General features: G+C 45.3%; 1 long non-coding RNA gene across 2 annotated transcripts in view; it reads left to right on the top strand.

Annotated features, from left to right (window-relative positions):
• The window catches only part of LOC308478549, a 34,976-nt gene extending 18,383 nt beyond the window's left edge, over nucleotides 1–16,593 (top strand). The window contains exons 2-4 of one of the 2 annotated variants that reach the window (XR_013987141.1): nucleotides 666–816; nucleotides 10,014–10,166; nucleotides 15,993–16,593. This is a non-coding gene — a long non-coding RNA (uncharacterized lncRNA). The remainder of the gene's footprint in view (nucleotides 1–665; nucleotides 817–10,013; nucleotides 10,167–15,992) is intronic. The other variant, XR_013987142.1, reaches the window with a different exon arrangement.
• The last annotated feature ends 968 nt before the right edge of the window (nucleotides 16,594–17,561 follow it).

The following is a 17,561-nucleotide window of genomic DNA, read 5'->3' on the forward strand; positions in this document are numbered from 1 at the left end:
TCCGGAACGAATTAAGTACTTAACCCAAGGTACCACTGTACTTTTTTTCAGTTCACAATTCACCACCACCACAAGCACTACAATTCTATGAATGAGTGGGTTGGTGCTGTGCTGTTTTGGTTGTGATTGTATGTATACATACAACATATAATGATCTATTTAATCCTATAATGCTTAAATGTTTTTAAATGATTAGGGTCCTCCCCCCATGTTTTAGTTGTTCTTTTATCTGTAAACTGCCTTAGGGCAGTTTAGGGAAGAAGGCTGGGTATAAACAAATACATAACAAAATCAGAGAATTGCATAATTGGAAGCGACCCCGAGGGTCATACAATACAGTAATAATATTAGCAAACTTGCACAGGGTGGGGGTGGAGGAAGGGAACTTCACCGGCTGAACTTCTGCCTGTCTAGTTGTTGTTAAAGGAAATGTGTGTCTGTGTGTGGTGTGTTTTTTTTAAAGGCAATCCTTAACTGACACAATTCACCATTCATCGGCAAAACCAGCCATTTAGATTCGTTGCAAAGAAATCCATAAAGCTGAGCGGGGCGGGGAGAGAACCGTCTTTCTCTACAGCGCAGCTTAGAACAACCCCAAAATACGTTTTTGTTTTGTTTTGTTTTTTAAAGTGAAGGGCTTCCCATCTCCCCATTGCTTATTCCAGCCCTGTAATGCGCGCGGCCGCATCTCTTCTGCTGGGTTACCATAGAAATAGAGGCACGGCCAGAGATGTTTGCATTCAGCGAAGTGGCCGAGGAGCGAGGGCTTGATTGGTCGGTCGCCGCAGTAGAGGAGTGGCGGAGGGTCAAGGAGAGGTGAGCTCATGCGGGGGGCGGGCGAGCCGGAGCTGGCAAAATGCGCGCTGCAAAGGGGGCCGTTGCTGATTAGAGCCCTGGATCGCCCCCCCTTCTCTCTCTCTCTCTCTCTCTCTCTCTCTCTCTCTCTCTAAATGGAAGCGTTTAAGCAGCGATCTTTACAGAGACAACGCCGGCCCTCCGTTTTAACTCGCACGTGCCCGAGTTGCATGAGGAGCCTTTGAATGGGTCTCGACCGCATGACACCTAGCGCCCTCGCGGGGGTACTGCAACCCTGCAGCGAAGGGGACGGCAGCGAGGGGCTCTTGGAAGGCTGGTCCAACCTTCCATCAATCGCGGAATTGCAAGAGTTGGGAAGGGACCCTGGGGGTCATCCAGCGCAACCCGCTGCAAATGCAGGAATCTTTCACCCAACGTGGGGCTCGAACCCACGACCTTGAGACTAAGAGGCTCTTAGCTCTACCTAGTGAGCTATCCTGAGTTCATTCCTGGCCTCCATTTACCTGATGAATACACCCCCGCTGCTTAATATCAGCTCCCGTTGCGGTTCAGGCCCAGGCACAACCCATCTTTCTGCATAGCAAGACCCTTTGAAGTGGAAAGTTAAGACGTTTTTGAAGCTTAAAATAAAACTAAAAATGCAGAGCTCTGGAAAAAAGCACCGCCTCACATTTTAGGCACCAAAGCTGCAGAGCTTTATAGACTTACCTGGGAGTAAACATAGTTGAGCACACTGTAGGACCTGCTTCCTAGTAAATATGCATGGGGTTGCGTTGGGTTCAATAGGGTTTACTACCAAGTAGACCCGGATATTGGACGCGGGTGGCGCTGTGGGTTAAACCGCAGAGCTTAGGACTTGCCGATCAGAAGGTTGCGGTTCAAATCCCTGCGATAGGGTGAGCTCCCGTTGCTCGGTCCCAGCTCCTGCCAACCTAGCAGTTCAAAAGCACGTCAAAGTGCAAGTAGATAAATAAGTACCACTCCGGCAGGAAGGTAAACGGCATTTCCGTGCACTGCTCTGGTTCGCCAGAAGCGGCTTAGTCATGCTGGCCACATGACCCGGAAGCTGTATGCCGGCTCCCTCGGCCAGTAAAGCGAGATGAGCGCCGCAACCCCAGAGTCGGCCACAACTGGATCTAATGGTCAGGGGTCCCTTTACCTTTACCTTGTGCCTGGACATTCTGACCTAGGGCAAGCCCCATTGAACTCGGTGGGGCTTACTTCTGAGTAGATGATTGATTGATTGATTGATTGATTGCATTTATAACCCACTTTTCCTCCAAGGAGCTCAAAGTGAGGTAGGTTAGGCTTGTAAAGAATCGCACCATTACTAGGCTTCTTTATGGGCAGCAGGGAGAGCTTTTCCTGTTATCAGGTGTTTTGAAAATGGGAGGGGGGGGGAGAGATTAGTTCCGAAAGGCAGTTTCCTACAATTATTTTAACCAGCAAAATATTTGTGCTGCAAGGTGAGTTTAAAGCATTTGACTGACTGGAGTCAGGATTTTTTGATTTATTTTTTTAATAAACTAAAGCACCTTGATTTTCTTATTGAAGGCTGTGGGATGTTTTCTGAATGGGCTGTAATTTCCACTCCATAGATCAATAGGTCAGAGATCAGAGATAGTTTTGTTGCTGCTACTGTTGTTTTTGGAACTTGAATGGGAAATTCGGGGAGGAAAAGAGAGGAGAGTTTCTCGCCAGAGCTAGGGGCTGCAAGCTCTGAGTAGAAGCAGCACCAGAAACTGTCCTCTGGGGATCTACTGAGGTAGTTCCTGTTTGCCCTTGATGTTGCTCTGCTTGCATATTTGTAAATAAAGCAAATATTACAATACCACCCTGCACATGTGTATGTGTGATCTCCAATACTATCTCATCTAAGAACGAAACTGAAACCAATGATCCTGTCTCTGGAACTTCTCTCTGGCCAGAAGTAGGCAGATGTACACCATACCTTTCAAGCACATTCAATGTGCATTTCAAGCACATGCCTTGCCCCCAAAGCATCCTGGGAAGTGTAGTTTGCTAAGGATGCTGGGAACTGTAGTTGATTGAGGAGGAAAACCACAGTTCTAAGGGTTCTTTGGGGGACGCCATGAGCTCTAGAAGCACATTCGATGTGCTCTAAATGTATGGTGTAGATCTGGCCGTCGTAACACTTGTTTGGGAGTAAAGCAATTCAAATTGGGGTCAGCTGAGGTTAGGGTAAAGGCATGGCCCTATACCAGCCTTCACTAACTTTCTTCCCCCCTGCCAGATGTTTTGGACAACTCCCATCAGCCCCAGCTGTGAAGTGAATCCTTCCTTCTGCCTACCCCTGGACCTGCTGGGCTGCCAGAATGAGCATGCAGCCTTCGCTGTGAACTGTGAGCTCCTGTTTGGCCAGTTACCTTGGCTAAAGCCTTGCAAGAGTTAGGGCAGCATCTCTGCAGAGCCTGCAACACATAGTGGGTCCCAACACTGTGGGATGTAGCAGCAGGGTGTACGTGCATGTGAGTGTGTGTCTTGTTGCAAAATGGCTTAGGCAGGCCTTGACCTCTAAGACACTCTATAGCAGAGCTTTCCAAACTTTTCATGTTGGTGACACACTTTTTAGACGTGCATCATTTCGCGACACAGTCATTCAGTTTTACTAGCAAACTGGAGGTTAAACTAACCTCTTTCCAGACCTGGGAGGAGCACAGGGAGTGTTTGCACGACAAACCTACACACTGCAGCCAACACACTAAAGCAGAGGTTTTCAACATTTTTGGGTCCACGGCTCCCTTGACCAACTACATTATTTCTGCGGCACCCCTGTGGGGCTCAGGAGCCCAGTTATGTCACCCCTTGCTGGCAGCCCCTCACTCTTTTTCAAACACCCTCCCTTGTGGAGGGTTCCCTCAGCCTCCTCTCCTCTCCCCTCTCCTTGGGAGTCCTCTGGGCAGCCGCTGCTGCCACCCCTGGTCTCTCAGCTGCCCCACTGCAAAGAGAGGTGCCTCCTCACACTGCCCCACAGGGGTCTGGGAAGCACACCCTTGCCAGCCTCTGATCAGCCTGGGGAGCTTGTAGCCAGGGCTGCTGCAACAAACATCTTTGCAAGCCTTTGGGAGGCAGAGACGTGAGAGGGCATCAGAGGAGGGAGGGAAGGAAGGAGGGACAGAGGCCAGTGTTGCCCACGGCACCACTGACCATCATTCAAGGCACCCCAGGGTGTCACGACACACTGGTTGAAAACCACTTGGTTGAAAACCAGTGCACTAAAGGGTCACGGCACACAGTTTGGAGAGCTCTGCTCTATAGATTTTTCTGCAACAGGCTAACATAGCTATCCCTCTGGCAGTTGTAAACCAAATGTATATTCCAAATAATATAGGGGCTACCAGCATATTTTATGATGCAGAAATGCAACAACAACACTTATGGAGTGAAAACATCCACATTTCCCCCCATTCGTCTTCAAATGAAGAATGCTGAAGCCATGTTTAGATTTAACAAGAGCTCTTCAGACGGATCTTAACCTTACAAAAGAAAACAAAAGAAAAGTAATAAATGGGGCCAATCTACCTACCTATCTCTTCAGTGCTGAGGAATCTGATTACCCAACATATTAAAAGCATGACGACAGCTTGGTTATTGCTTTTTCCAAGCTGCAGATTTAGAGATTTTGTACGATTGTTTGAAAAGGAAACAGTGGGGCGTGGAAGTCGTATTTGTTTGCTACATTTGCACCCCACCTTTCCTATAAAGAGCTTGAGGTATTGCACATGTCCCACACCCCCCTAATTTATTCTTGGAAGGACCCTGTGGTTGGGCTGAGAGACAGTGATAGATCCAAGACCATAGTCATCTTCGCAGCTTGGTGAAGATTTCAACCCTGGTCACCCCTGTCCTAGTCATAGCTGTCAACCGTCCCTTATTTGGCGGGAAAGTCCCTTATCCCAGCATTGTGTTCCGCTGCTGTCCCTTATTGATGATGTCCCTTAAATTTCCCGGGTTTCAAAGGAAGCAGTTCCTCTCCTTCCCTGCCTGCCGGCCAGGGATGAGGGAGGCTCTAACTGTGTTGCTTGGCTGCGTTGCTTCCCTTATTTTGGCTGCTGATCCCTTATTTTCAAATCTGTAAGTTGACAGCTATTGTCCTAGTCCAACACTCTCTAATGTGGTCTCCTCAATATGTTGTGGACTACTAGCTCTGTTATGCTGGGTGGGGCTGATGTGAGTTCTAGTCCAGAAGATCAGGAGGTTACCACCTGTCCTTACTTTAACCTCTGCACCAGGCTGGCTCAGAGGGGCCTAATGTGATTTTATTCACAAAACTTCCACTCTTAATATCCTGTATTGACAATAAAGGGTTAATACGGAGTTATACAAAAATACCAGCTAGGAGGGACAGGTGTTTGAAAATGGAAGTCATCAAACAGAGGAATGTCATTGTATAAAAAGACACTCTGTGTAGGGGAAATCGAGGACACTGGATTATGTTGCGGAAAAAGAAATAAATTAGAGATACAAGTATTGAAGGCTTCTAAACAAATATGTCTAGATAGCGTGGGATGCCTCTAATAGGCAGTCCTTGAGAGCTGGGTAGAGCGGAGCTACTGCTGCTGCTATAATTCTTCTTATTATTTTGGCAGGATAGTAAATAAATAGTCCATTCCAGGTTGGCTTATGTGGGAAGACCTGCTGGCCTGACCATTGGCAAGGGTCTCTTTTCGGGCTCCATTTTGAACCCCAGGCTCCATCTTTGAATGCATAAGCAGCTCCCTGGCTTCTAAAGGCTGCAGGTACGGTGGGCAGATGCAAAAAAAGGACAGGACTCCTTACACTTTTAATAGCTGAGTATAAGAGGCAATTTCAGCAGGTGTTGCTTGCAGAATCATCATTTCTTCATTGCAATTATTCCCACCTTCTCCCCACCCCCGCACAATGAAATGTTTTCCCCTTACATGCTCCTTAAATCTCTTCTGGGGTTTTCCCCAACCCTCCAGATCAGATTTAAGGATGGTACAGAACTCACATGGGGAGGAGCGGATGGGAATCCTGTTGCACCAGCACTAAGCCTTGTGCTCGTGCAGCTATTCCGTTGCATACTGCCCCGTGTCTGCTGAAGGGTTCAGTATGTGGTAGATTTCCTACACCATGACATAGCTGTCAAGCGAATTACAGTGGTGCCTCGCAAGACGAAATTAATCCGTTCCGCGAGTCTCTTCGTCTTGCGGTTTCTTCGTCTTGCGAAGCACGGCTATTAGCGGCTTAGTGGCTTAGCGGCTATTAGCGGCTTAGCGGCTATTAACGGCTTAGCGGCTTAGCGGCTATGAGCGGCTATGAGCGGCTATTAACAGCTTAGCGGCTTTAAGAAAAAGGAAACAAACTCGCAAGAACTCGCAAGACGTTTCGTCTTGCGAAGCAAGCCCATAGGGAAATTCGTCTTGCGGAACGACTCAAAAAACGGAAAACTCTTTCGTCTAGCGAGTTTTTCGTCTTGCGAGGCATTCGTCTTGCGGGGCACCACTGTACAGCGCAAGAATGAATCACACCTCAAACCCTTCTAGAGGGCCAGGGCTAGTCTTAGCGCTGTCACCATTCCCAAATATTGGGCTGTATACTAAAATTCGCCCAATACATTTTGCTGCCTGAGGCAAATGACAAGATGATGGCTCCTCACATTTCATGTACAAAAACTGACCGGAATTGTAGCTGAATCATACTCGGATGCTGTCAACGTTGTCTTCTGCTGCACCTGAAGGCAGCAGGCTAGCTTAGGAGAAGCAGAGCAAGGCATTGTACGCACACAGTTCCCTCCTCTTCCCATTCCTCAGTATCCAGGAGCTGACTCACTCTGCCTAATGGGAGGGCCGGCCCTGAGCCACACAGGAATGGAGAAGTACCACCATGCAGTTGCTCCCATCATCTCACAAATGTATAAATGACTTGAGACTCTGACTGCAGGCAAGGTCAACATTAAGGGCTGTTTATTATGGTTTATTATTTATCTTGTTTATTACACTGATATCTTTCCTATCCTCCAAGGAGCTCAAGGCGGCGTACATGATTCTCCCACTCCTCAGTTACGCCCAACAACAACCCTGTGAGGCGGGGAGGCAGTAATTGGCTCAAGGTCACTCAGTGGGTGGGGATTTGAACTGTGGTCTCCCAGGTCCTAGTTTGATACTTATAATCACTACACCACACTGGCTGTTGAAGAAATGCCTTGACTGGATGCATACAGGTTTATTAAGCTGTGATCATTTACATCAGGGGTCAGCAAACTTTTTCAGCAGGGGCCCGTCCACTGTCCCTCAAACCTTGTGGAGGGCCAGACTATATTTTTTTGGGAGGGAGGGGAAATGAACGAATTCCTATGCCTCACAAATAACCCAAAGATGCATTTAAAATAAAAGCACACATTCTAGTCGTGTAAAAACACCAGGCAGGCCCCTCAAATAACCTAGAGATGCATTTTAAATAAAAGGACACATTCTACTCATGTAAAAACACGCTGATTCCTGCACCATCCGCGGGCCGGATTTAGAAGGCGATTGGGCCTTAGTTTGCCTACCCATGATTTACATCATCATTTTATTTCCAGGTTAAGAAAGGAATAGCTCTCCTTTCAAGATTTTTGTGATTACCCCACGCCCCAGATGTTTGCTATCTTTCCACTCCAGATTTGATTATTCATCTATTAATCCCCATCCCCACCCAAGCAACTGCCAATTTAGGAAATACTCAGAGAGGACAGTAAACCTCCTACATCCCCAGTGTAAGCATTTTTTATTTTGACAAAGCAGTAGAATGAAGCAGATCAAAACATTGACTGCAGTAAATTGTTAAGAGGATGAAAACAGCAAGCTTTTGGTGTGCTTTGGAGGAGCTGGTGAAAGGCAGAGAATCTATTTTGGGTGCAGTTAAAATTAATAGGATACATTTCAGTTTCCTCTGTGTATATAATTTCCCTTTAAATCTTAGCTCGTTGCTCTCCGACTGTCTGTGCAACACAGAAATTATTCTTAGACTACTTATTATTCTAGCAGACTTCTCACCTCTATTCAGTGTGACTCATGGCTGGTTTACACCTGTATATTCATAAAACTAGATGACAGCTGCATTGTATGTTGATCTAAGTGTGTGAATGAACCGTTGCAGATCTAAAACCTTAGACAAATCTTTTAATATCAGGCAGTGCCACGCCTCCTTAAAAACAGCACTGAAGTCAATCCTCACAGTCAGCTGCTAGTCAAGTAACACAGAGCTATGTGTGAACCAGCCTTTAACAGGTTCTCAAAGACTTATTGGCTCAAGCAGCCCAAAGTGCCTTTAAGTGCATTAAACAGTGTTGTTGTTTTCTATCCATGATCCACAACCCTTTCAAAAGTGAACATCGGTGGTCTCCATCATCTTAAGGTGAACTTCTCTCTTCAGTTAGGTACCACAACATTGTTGACCACATAGCATATTTTACTTTCATTTATTGTCCTGTGTTTATACAGTGGTACCTCGGGATGTGAACGAGATCCGTTCCAGAGTCCCGTTCGCATCCTGAACAGAACGTAAGATGTGAGAGCTTGTCTGCACATGCGCAGGTCATGTTTTGCCACTTCCACGCATGCGTGTGACGTCATTTTGAGTGTCTGCGCATACGCGAGCGGCAAAACCTGGAAGTAACACCCTCTATTACTTCCGGGTTGCTGTGGAGCGCAACCCGAAAGCGCTCAACCTGAAGCACATTCAACCCGAGGTATGACTGTATCTCAATTCTTCTTCCTGAACTTAGGCAGGGAGAACCAAATGCACAAATATAAGACAGGGGACACATGGCTTACAAGCAGTACGTGTGAAAAGGATCTTGGGGCATAACATGAGTCAACATGAGGCAATAAAAAGCTAACACTATGCTGTTGTTGTTTAGTCGTTTAGTCGTTTAGTCTGACTCTTCGTGACCCCATGGACCAGAGCACGCCAGGCACTCCTGTCTTCCACTGCCTCCTGCAGTTTGGTCAAACTCATGCTTCGAGAACACTATCCAACCATCTCGTCCTCAGTCGTCCCCTTCTCCTTGTGCCCTCCATCTTTCCCAACATCCGGGTCTTTTCCAGGGAGTCTTCTCTTCTCATGAGGTGGCCCAAAGTATTGGAGTCTCAGCTTCAGGATCTGTCCTTCCAGTGAGCAACACTATGCTAGGCTGCCTCAACAGAAGTCTAGTGTCCAGATCAAGGGAAGTCATAGTACCACTCTAGTCCGCCTTGGTCAGACCACACCTGGAATACTGTGTGCAATTCTGGGCACCACAATTTAAGAAGGATGTTGTCGAGCTGGAATGTGTACAAAGGAGGGCAACCAAGATGGTCAAGGGTCTGGAAACCAAGCCTTATGAGGAATGGTTGAAGGAGCTGGGTATGTTTAGCCTGAAAAGGAGGAGACTGAGAGGAGATATAGCCATCTTCAAATATCTCAAGGGCTGTCACATGGAAGAGGGAACAAGCTTGTTTTCTCCTGCCCTGGGGGTAGGACTTGAACCAATGGCTTCAACTGGTAACAGGGGACAGGGCCTTTTTAGTGGTGGAACCTTAGCTTTGGAATGCTGTTCCCAGAAAAGCTCACCTGTTGCCCACTCTGGTGACTTTCCACTGCCAGGCAAATAACTTTCCAGGCAGTTGAAATTGTGTTGATCTGTTTTACTCTGGTTATTTTTTATTCAGCTGCTATAGATTTTTTGTTTTTAGCTTATTTTTCTGTTTCAGCTGTTTTGTAATGTTTCACCATAAGCAGCCTTCATCCTGTGTTTGAAGGGCTGGGTGTAAGTTCTAATAAGAAAATAAATAATAATAAATTATAGAGACAAGGCTAGCATGGGGGCACATTTTTACACTGACTGTCAATAATGAATTCTTCTGTGCTACAATATTCCTGTTTGGGGAGATGGAGAGGAATGTTTCACTTGAGTGCTTTAGGAAGGAACATAGGGTGTTTCCTGAACACATGTGCTGTAATTCTCCTCATAATGGCATTCTCTTTGTTGTTCTCCATAGTTTTGGCAGCATAGTTGCCAACATAAGATGCTCGCAGACGGCATCTGTCGAATTTCCTTATCATAGTGGTATGTTTTCCCTTTCAGACTGCACATATGCAAATATATTGTCAGTGTCTCTTTTCCCTTCCGCAATTCGGTTAGCTGGGGGCTTTCCCATAGAGTTTGACTTTCCCAAGTGCATTTATTTCAGAATTCAACCGCCGAGAACGTGCTCTTTTCAGCAAGAAATGCAGGGAATGCAGTGCTGCAGAATCCGTCTCCTGTCAGCTCCTTCTCAGAATCAGCTGTTAAACAGACAACATGCTCCAAAAAAGAAACAGGCTGCCCGAAGCAGCTTTATTCTGTAAGTTGAAACATCCCATCTGTGCCACATAATTAACACTTTGTGAATACTAGAGGGCCGTGAACTTTGTACAGACAAGCATGGATTCCGAGCCTTGCTAACACAGATTGTTAAGCATGTCAGCTGCTGCCCTGGGCCAGGGCTTGAAATGGTTTTTAATTGCTTGATGGGCAAATCACTTTATTCAGCCTCCTTGAATTGAAGGGTGCATGCAGACGTATGTTGTTTAAATGGGCACTGGCTTTGGTCGGATGTAGCACAAAACTACGGTTTAGTATTACATGCACAAGCCTTGAACTTATGCGTTCTCTCCCTCCAGGGAAAAGCTTATAAGCTTTTGCTGCTATTTTTAACTAACTGCAGTTTAGCATTATTTCTGAACCTAGACAAGCAGTGGTTACTCTTAACTATGTCTTATTAAAACAATCCAGTTTCATACCATAGCTTAAGAATCTGGGTTCTGAGTGTGGGTGTAACACAACCAGTGCCGGCCCACCTATGAGGCAAGTTGAGGCAACTGCCTCAGGCAGCAGGATTCTCAAGGGCAGCAGACCCAGCTGACCAAGGAATGCATTGCCTGCTGCTGCTACGGTGCACCATTTTGTGGTTCGCCTCAGGTGCCAAAATGCATTGGGCCAGCCCTGAACGCAACTGTGGTTCATCGAAAATGGAAGTGAAAGTTTCTGATCCCATGTTGGAAGAGTGAGCGAGAAAATATGGGGATCTGATATTTGCCCAGGCACATTTGCATAATGCTAAGCTTAGCATTCCGTTTGAACGAGGCCACTATGGAAGTGCACTCACTGTGTTGATTGAAATTTCATAGCCAGTATCAAACTTGGGAGCTTGCTTCAGAAAGTAAGGTAAAGGCACCCCTGACCGTTAGGTCCAGTCGTGGACGACTCTGGGGTTGCGACGCTCATCTCGCTCTGTAGGCTGAGGAGCCGGCATTTGTCCGCAGACAGCTTCCAAGTCATGTAGCCAGCATGACTAAGCCGCTTCTGGCGAACTACAGCAGCACGGAAACACCGTTTACTTTCCCGCCGGAGTGGTACCTATTTATCTACTTGCACTCTGATGTGCTTTCAAACTGCTAGGTTGGCAGGAGCAGGGCCCGAGCAATGGGCGCTCACCCCGTCGCGGGGATTCGAACCGCCCACCTTCTGATCCGTAAGCCACAGGCTCTGTGGTTTAGCTGCAGAAAGTAGCTGTGCACAAAACTAATAGGCTGGTGCTTTTGATGTCTTAGATCCACATCCTCAGAACAATTTCACAGTTTTTAAATGGATGTAAACATAAGGCAGTAAACGAACATAGAAATAAGTAGACATTCACATTGCACTTTCAAAAATAACAATGCAGGTAGCCTGCAGGAAAAAGAAAAGCAAGACAGACAGGAGAGATTGGTATTTGAATCACAGATAAGTATGTCAGCTGAATGTATTGTGAAGGTAGAATGCAGGCCAGCTCCTTCCACTAAGCCCTAGTTACCGTATTTTTTGCACCATAACACTCACTTTTTTCCTCCTAAAAAGTAAGGGGAAATGTCTATGCGTGTTATGGAGGGAATGCCTACGGGTGGCATGCCTACGGATTTTCCTCCTCTAAAAACTATGTGCGTGTTATGGTCGGGTGCGTGTTATAGAGCGAAAATTATGGTAAATGTCTGTTTGCATGAACCTTACACTTGTCTGTATCAATGAGTCTTATACCTGTTAAGAGTAAGACTAGAGGAGCTTGAATATGAATAATCTAGCTAAACTTTCTTGTAATTTTTTTTATATAAAAAAGCATTATTATTTTTTTAAAAAACAGCATTTGCTTGTGAATCAGACTATAAAAATCAGGAAAAGGGTGTTGGAAAATTAAGCAGCAATTTGGGGAAGAAGCAATTGTGGACTCATTTATTTATTTTGTACAGTAGTACCTTGGTTTCCAAACAGAATGCGTTCCGGAAGTCAGTTCGGCTTCCGAAATTTTCGGAAACCAAGGCGCGGCTTCCGATTCGCTGCAGGATGCTCCTACAGCCAATCAGAAGCCATGGAAGCCACACCGGACATTCGGCTTCTGAGGCAAAGTTCGCAAACCGGAACACCTACTTCTGGGTTTGTGACGTTCGAGTTCCGAGTTGTGTGTGAACTAAGTTGTTCAAAAACCAAGTTACGACTATGCTCCATTTACAATCATTTGAAGCTAAGCTCTTCTGAAATCGCTCTGGCTTACTTCCGAGTTACCTTATGGAAGATCTTCAGGAGAAGAAAAGGCTAAGGAGTTAACCCTACACAAATCTGGAGTGGAGTCCCTAAGATGGTTGAATGGTGCCTTGTACGCCTCCTTCCAGTAACTCCTGCAGCCAAGTTGGTGCCAAACTTATTGCTCTGCTTTCCTTTGGACCACAGGGAGGCTGAGAATGGGGTCTTGTTGTTTTGGCAGCCCAGGACCTCCAAACACACTGCCCAGGCTTCCACCCCGGAGAGGTCATGTTGGTGCCACTAACACAGCAAAAACAATGTGGGAGGAAGCAGTTATGAGTTACTGGTCTCTGCAGCTACAGCAGGTGCTGTGATTCTCCAGCAGTTTGACTTCCCCTGGAGATGCACTTCATTGTCTCTTAAGAAAGATGGATGCCTCTTTACTAGATTGCCAAAATTCTGATCAAAAGGTTCTGTACCAAGTCACTATCTCTGAATAATGTTTCCGCAGTAGTTTTTGAAAGGGAGCCTTAAAAATATCCATTTATTTTTTTTGTAAAAGCTGATCACAAATGTAGGGTTTTGGAAGTCGCCAGCAAGTTAACACTGTTACCAGAGACATCCCTATCCAAAGAGGGGGAAATATGGCAGCCACCTTAAACACTTACAACACATTTTATCTTTATACAAAGGGAAATAATATAGTGGCTGTGATCCAGAGCACACCATCCCATCTTTATCAGATGGAAACTGAGCATAAAATCTGCCCATTGATGATTAAAGGGTGCTTCCAGAAACACAGTATAGTAAAGTCAGTACAGTAGTGGAGTCATTTTTTTGGCTGGTATTCTTGGGGGTTTTGCTCTCGTTGTCGGAATTTCTCATCCTTTTGATCAATTTGAAAAGAGAAGATGGTTCGCTCATCTAAAACATTCCTCTCCCTGGACTGTTCAAAGCCTTGTTTCATCTACTTCAGCAGCAACTCTCTCACCCACACAACTAAATGTTGCAGATAGGAAGGGTTCTGCAGCGGTGACATTTCTTCTTCAACTCTTGTGTATTTACTTCCAGAGGTGTAAAACCGGTGGAGTTCCAATTTCAGCTGACTCACAGCTACTGGAAATCTTACCGTGGTAATAAGTGACAGCCCTAGTTGAGGACGTATGCAAAAGATGCAGATCCATTTCACTGGGTGGAATGTCCTGAAAGTGCTACAGGACTTTTGACCTCTGTTTATTGATACACAGCCTTAAGCTTCAGTCCTTCAATTTTACAAGCAACAAGCAGCCCTGATGCTTCTTAAGCATTGGATCTAGTCCTGTTGAGTTTCAGGTGGGATGTGGAAGAAGCAAAGTATTGGTACAGATTTGGGGTACCAGAATTTAGAGGTGCAAAGTGTCCATAATTCTAAGAAGTTAGTGAAAGTTGGAAATTATTGAATGCTGCTGTTGTTGTTGTTGTTCTTTAGTCGTATAGTCGTGTCCGACTCTTTGTGACCCCATGGACCAGAGCACGCCAGGCCCTCCTGTCTTCGACTGCCTCCCGCAGTTTGGTCAAACTCATATTTGTAGCTTCGAGAACACTATCCAACCATCTCGTCCTCTGTCGTCCCCTTCTCCTTGTGCCCTCCATCTTTCCCAACATCAGGGTCTTTTCCAGGGAGTCTTCTCTTCTCATGAGGTTGCCAAAGTATTGGAGCCTCAGCTTCACGATCTGTCCTTCCAGTGAGCACTCAGGGCTGATTTCCTTCAGAATGGAGGAAATTGAATGCTAGAAATTACTAAATGCATGGAGTCTTCCCCTGGGATTGAAGCATGACAGATGTGTTGATGGCCCATCAAAGGAAGATGCTTGGATGTATGAAACAAGGGTGTAACATGGGTGTTAGATTACATAGATGAAAAATGTTGTCCTTTTAAAAAACAGAGGTCTGAAACTGTTTCTGTTTTGCCAAACATTTTGGGGGAATTAATTTGATTTAAGGTTCGGCTTTTGTTCCTTATTTTATGTCATTTAATTGATTTTATTTTACACCACCACTGTATTGTTGTTATGAATTTGGGGCAGTGGGGACAAGTTCCCCATAATCCTAACTTTAGTAAAGGGCAGAGTTTAGCTAATATTTGGAGCACGAAGGGAAGATTCCAGGCCAGTGAAAAATACAGGCTGAACCAGTTCTCCTGTTCAGGAGATTGCTGATAGTGACGCTATTAAGAACACAAGGAGAATTGGTCAGAAACAGTGTAGCACCCTGCTTGTGGTTAACGCTTAGCTGGAATGAAATATTCAACGCAGCAATAGAGAAATTAAAATAATAATTTATTTGTCAGACAAATAAATGAGAGGCACAGTGGTATATGGTTACCAAGCTCTGGCCTGGTCTCCTGCCATTATGGCCAGCACTTATATTCCCTCAGCCCAGCCCCCTTGCTCCTCCTTTGGCTGCCTCTGTCCAATCAGCCTGGTTGAATTTCCTATTGGCTGATTGCTATAACCAATCCTAAAAGATACACCCATTTCCTATTGCCTTTTATGGGATACAAAAAGCTATATATTCTTCTATCTATAAATGACAAATAAGTAGTCATATATCTTACATTTGTCTCAACAAGGAACCTTAATTACCAGCTCACCTCTTGCCCTCCTTGCCCTATTGCCCTCCAAAACAGATGGTTAATAGTTTTAAATTTTTATCTTAAACAGATGTCAGAGATCTTGGGTTCACATTCTCATGCATCATCAATGAAAGATCTCCTTTTTGGAGGTCTTTAAACAAAGGCCTGACAACCATATGTCAGGAGTGCTCGATGGCGTCTCCTGTCTGGCAGGGGGCTGGGCTCGTTTGCCCCTCTGGTCTCCTACAGCAATATGACTCTATGAAATAAGAATTTAACATTTCTTTCTTTCTAGATCCTTTGCATAATTACATTTAAGCCAGTATATTTCATACATTATCATAGATAGCTTTTTAGAAGAATAAACCTTCTCAAAGTAAAAGGAAGGAATAGTTTACAGCCTCAAAATAAAATAGGAAAAAAGCCTCTTCTTCTGTTTACACTCCCCTTCTCCAGCCAGTTGCTTTCTTTTCCATTTGCTCTTGGCCTTTAACCTTAGGAAGATATGTCTCAAATTTAATGGGAGGCACATGGTTTTATTTTACTATTTACCAACTCTTAATTATGTAGGGTCAGTGTAACCTTGCTCTCAACTTGTAATTCCCTTTTTACGACTTTGAGAATTGTTTTCTGCTATAAATCAGGGGGCCCCCTTGTCCAGGAGGATAAACATCTTGCCAAAGTACTTAGGCAGCTGGTCTTCTGCCTGGCATAAAACATTTGAAAATCTTTAAGCTCATTTTAAAATACAGACCCTAATCAAACTATAAGCCTTGATAAAAATGCAGGCTATGATTAGATGCCTCATTAGAAGAACTGAGAGGGGGAGGTTGCCAGGGTTAACAGAGGGTGTGATGTCACCACAGGAAAAAAGGTGTGCTTTTAAAACAGAGGTTTCAGACCAGGGGTTTTGGGAAAGATGAAGAGAGGAGCCAGAACTCATAGAATCATAGAACTGTGGATTTGGAAGGGGCCCCAAGGGCAGGACAATAATATTCTACTTTTCCTCTTTTTTTAAGGATACAGTCAGGGCCTGCACGATTCCCTGGGGAAGAGTCTGAATTGCCAATTCCTTTTTTTTTTTTACATTTAGAAGAAGCAGAATACACTACCTGCTGGCCAACTTGCAAAACTGAAGGAACTTTGAGCAAATGGAAAGTGGACACCAGTTTAGGCCACACCAGAAATACTGGTCTATCTGGTATGAAAGAGGACATTTGGAGTGCCTTCAGTAATCCCAGCCATGTAGCTAAGTACTGTGTGCTGGAAACCCCCGGACTTGAGCTTCTTCATGCTCAAACACATGGCAGTAAAGTCACAATACCCAAATGAAGCACACTTAACTCTGGCATAAGCTGCAACATTCTTAAGGGCGCACCCCCAATATTTCTGCTTTATTGACGTCGGAAGAAGCACAATAAAAGTGGGAGAAAAAACACCCAGGAACATTTGTGGTATATATAAAAAAATAAATCATGGGATTTCAGCAGAAGGCTATGGGACATGTACTGACTGGAAATGCAACAGGGTGACTTCACCCAAACTTTTGTAGGCACCTGGGTATAACTGTTCTGACACCATCATGAGATCAAAGCATCATGGATGAGCAACAAAAAGGACGTCTGGAGGACCCTTAGGCATTGCTAAAATAAACACATTACCACGAAAGAAGATGCAAATCTGCATGTGCCAATTTGTACATATAATTCCAAATCTAGAACCATTCGCTGCAATTTCATTAAAATATAATGCCCCTCACCATAACAGGGAACAAGACTATGATGTGTGTGCCTGCTTAGTTTTGAAACCCAGGGGTGAAGTGTTTGTGGGCACCTTCAAGACCCCTGCTGCTCTTCCTTCTTACAGTTCTTTATATTTCAACCAGAAAGCCGGTGTGGTGTAGTGGTTAGAATGTTGGAACCGGCACCTAGAGATATGTGATGAAGGTGCCAGGTGAGCCTTCCTGGGGAGAGCACTCCACAAGTGGTGAGCCACCACCAAAAAAAAAGGCCCGTTCTTATGTTGCTGCCTTCTGGACCTCTTGAGGAGGAGACACATGAAGATGGGCCTCAGATGATGAGCACAGGATCCGGGTCAGTTCATATGAGGAGAGGTGGTCCTTGAGGTATTACAGTTCTGAGCCATTTAAGGCTTAATAGGTCACGACTGGACTTAACTGTCAGGGGTCCTTTACCTTTACCTTTTTAGGCCATAATAAGCACTTTGAACTGGGCTTGGAAATGGATTGTTAGCCATTGCAGTTGGGCCAGGACTGGTATTATATAGTATGATCAAACTGTCATGCCCCGGTGAGCAACCTGGCTGTTGAATTCGGCACCAGCTGAAGTTTCTGGACCATCTTCAGAGGCAAGCCCCATGTATAACATGTTGCAGTAATCTAACATAAGGTAAAGATAAAGGGACCCCTGACTATTAGGTCCAGTCGTGACCAACTCTGGGGTTGCGGCGCTCATCCCTGGCCAAGGGAGCCGGCGTACAGCTGGTCATGTGGCCAGCATGACTAAGCCGCTTCTGGCGAACCAGAGCAGCGCACGGAAACACCGTTTACCTTCCCACAGGAGCGGTAC

This window comes from Podarcis pityusensis (assembly GCF_964106645.2).
Source record: "Podarcis pityusensis genome assembly, chromosome: 5".
NCBI classification, from domain to species: Eukaryota; Metazoa; Chordata; class Lepidosauria; order Squamata; family Lacertidae; genus Podarcis; species Podarcis pityusensis.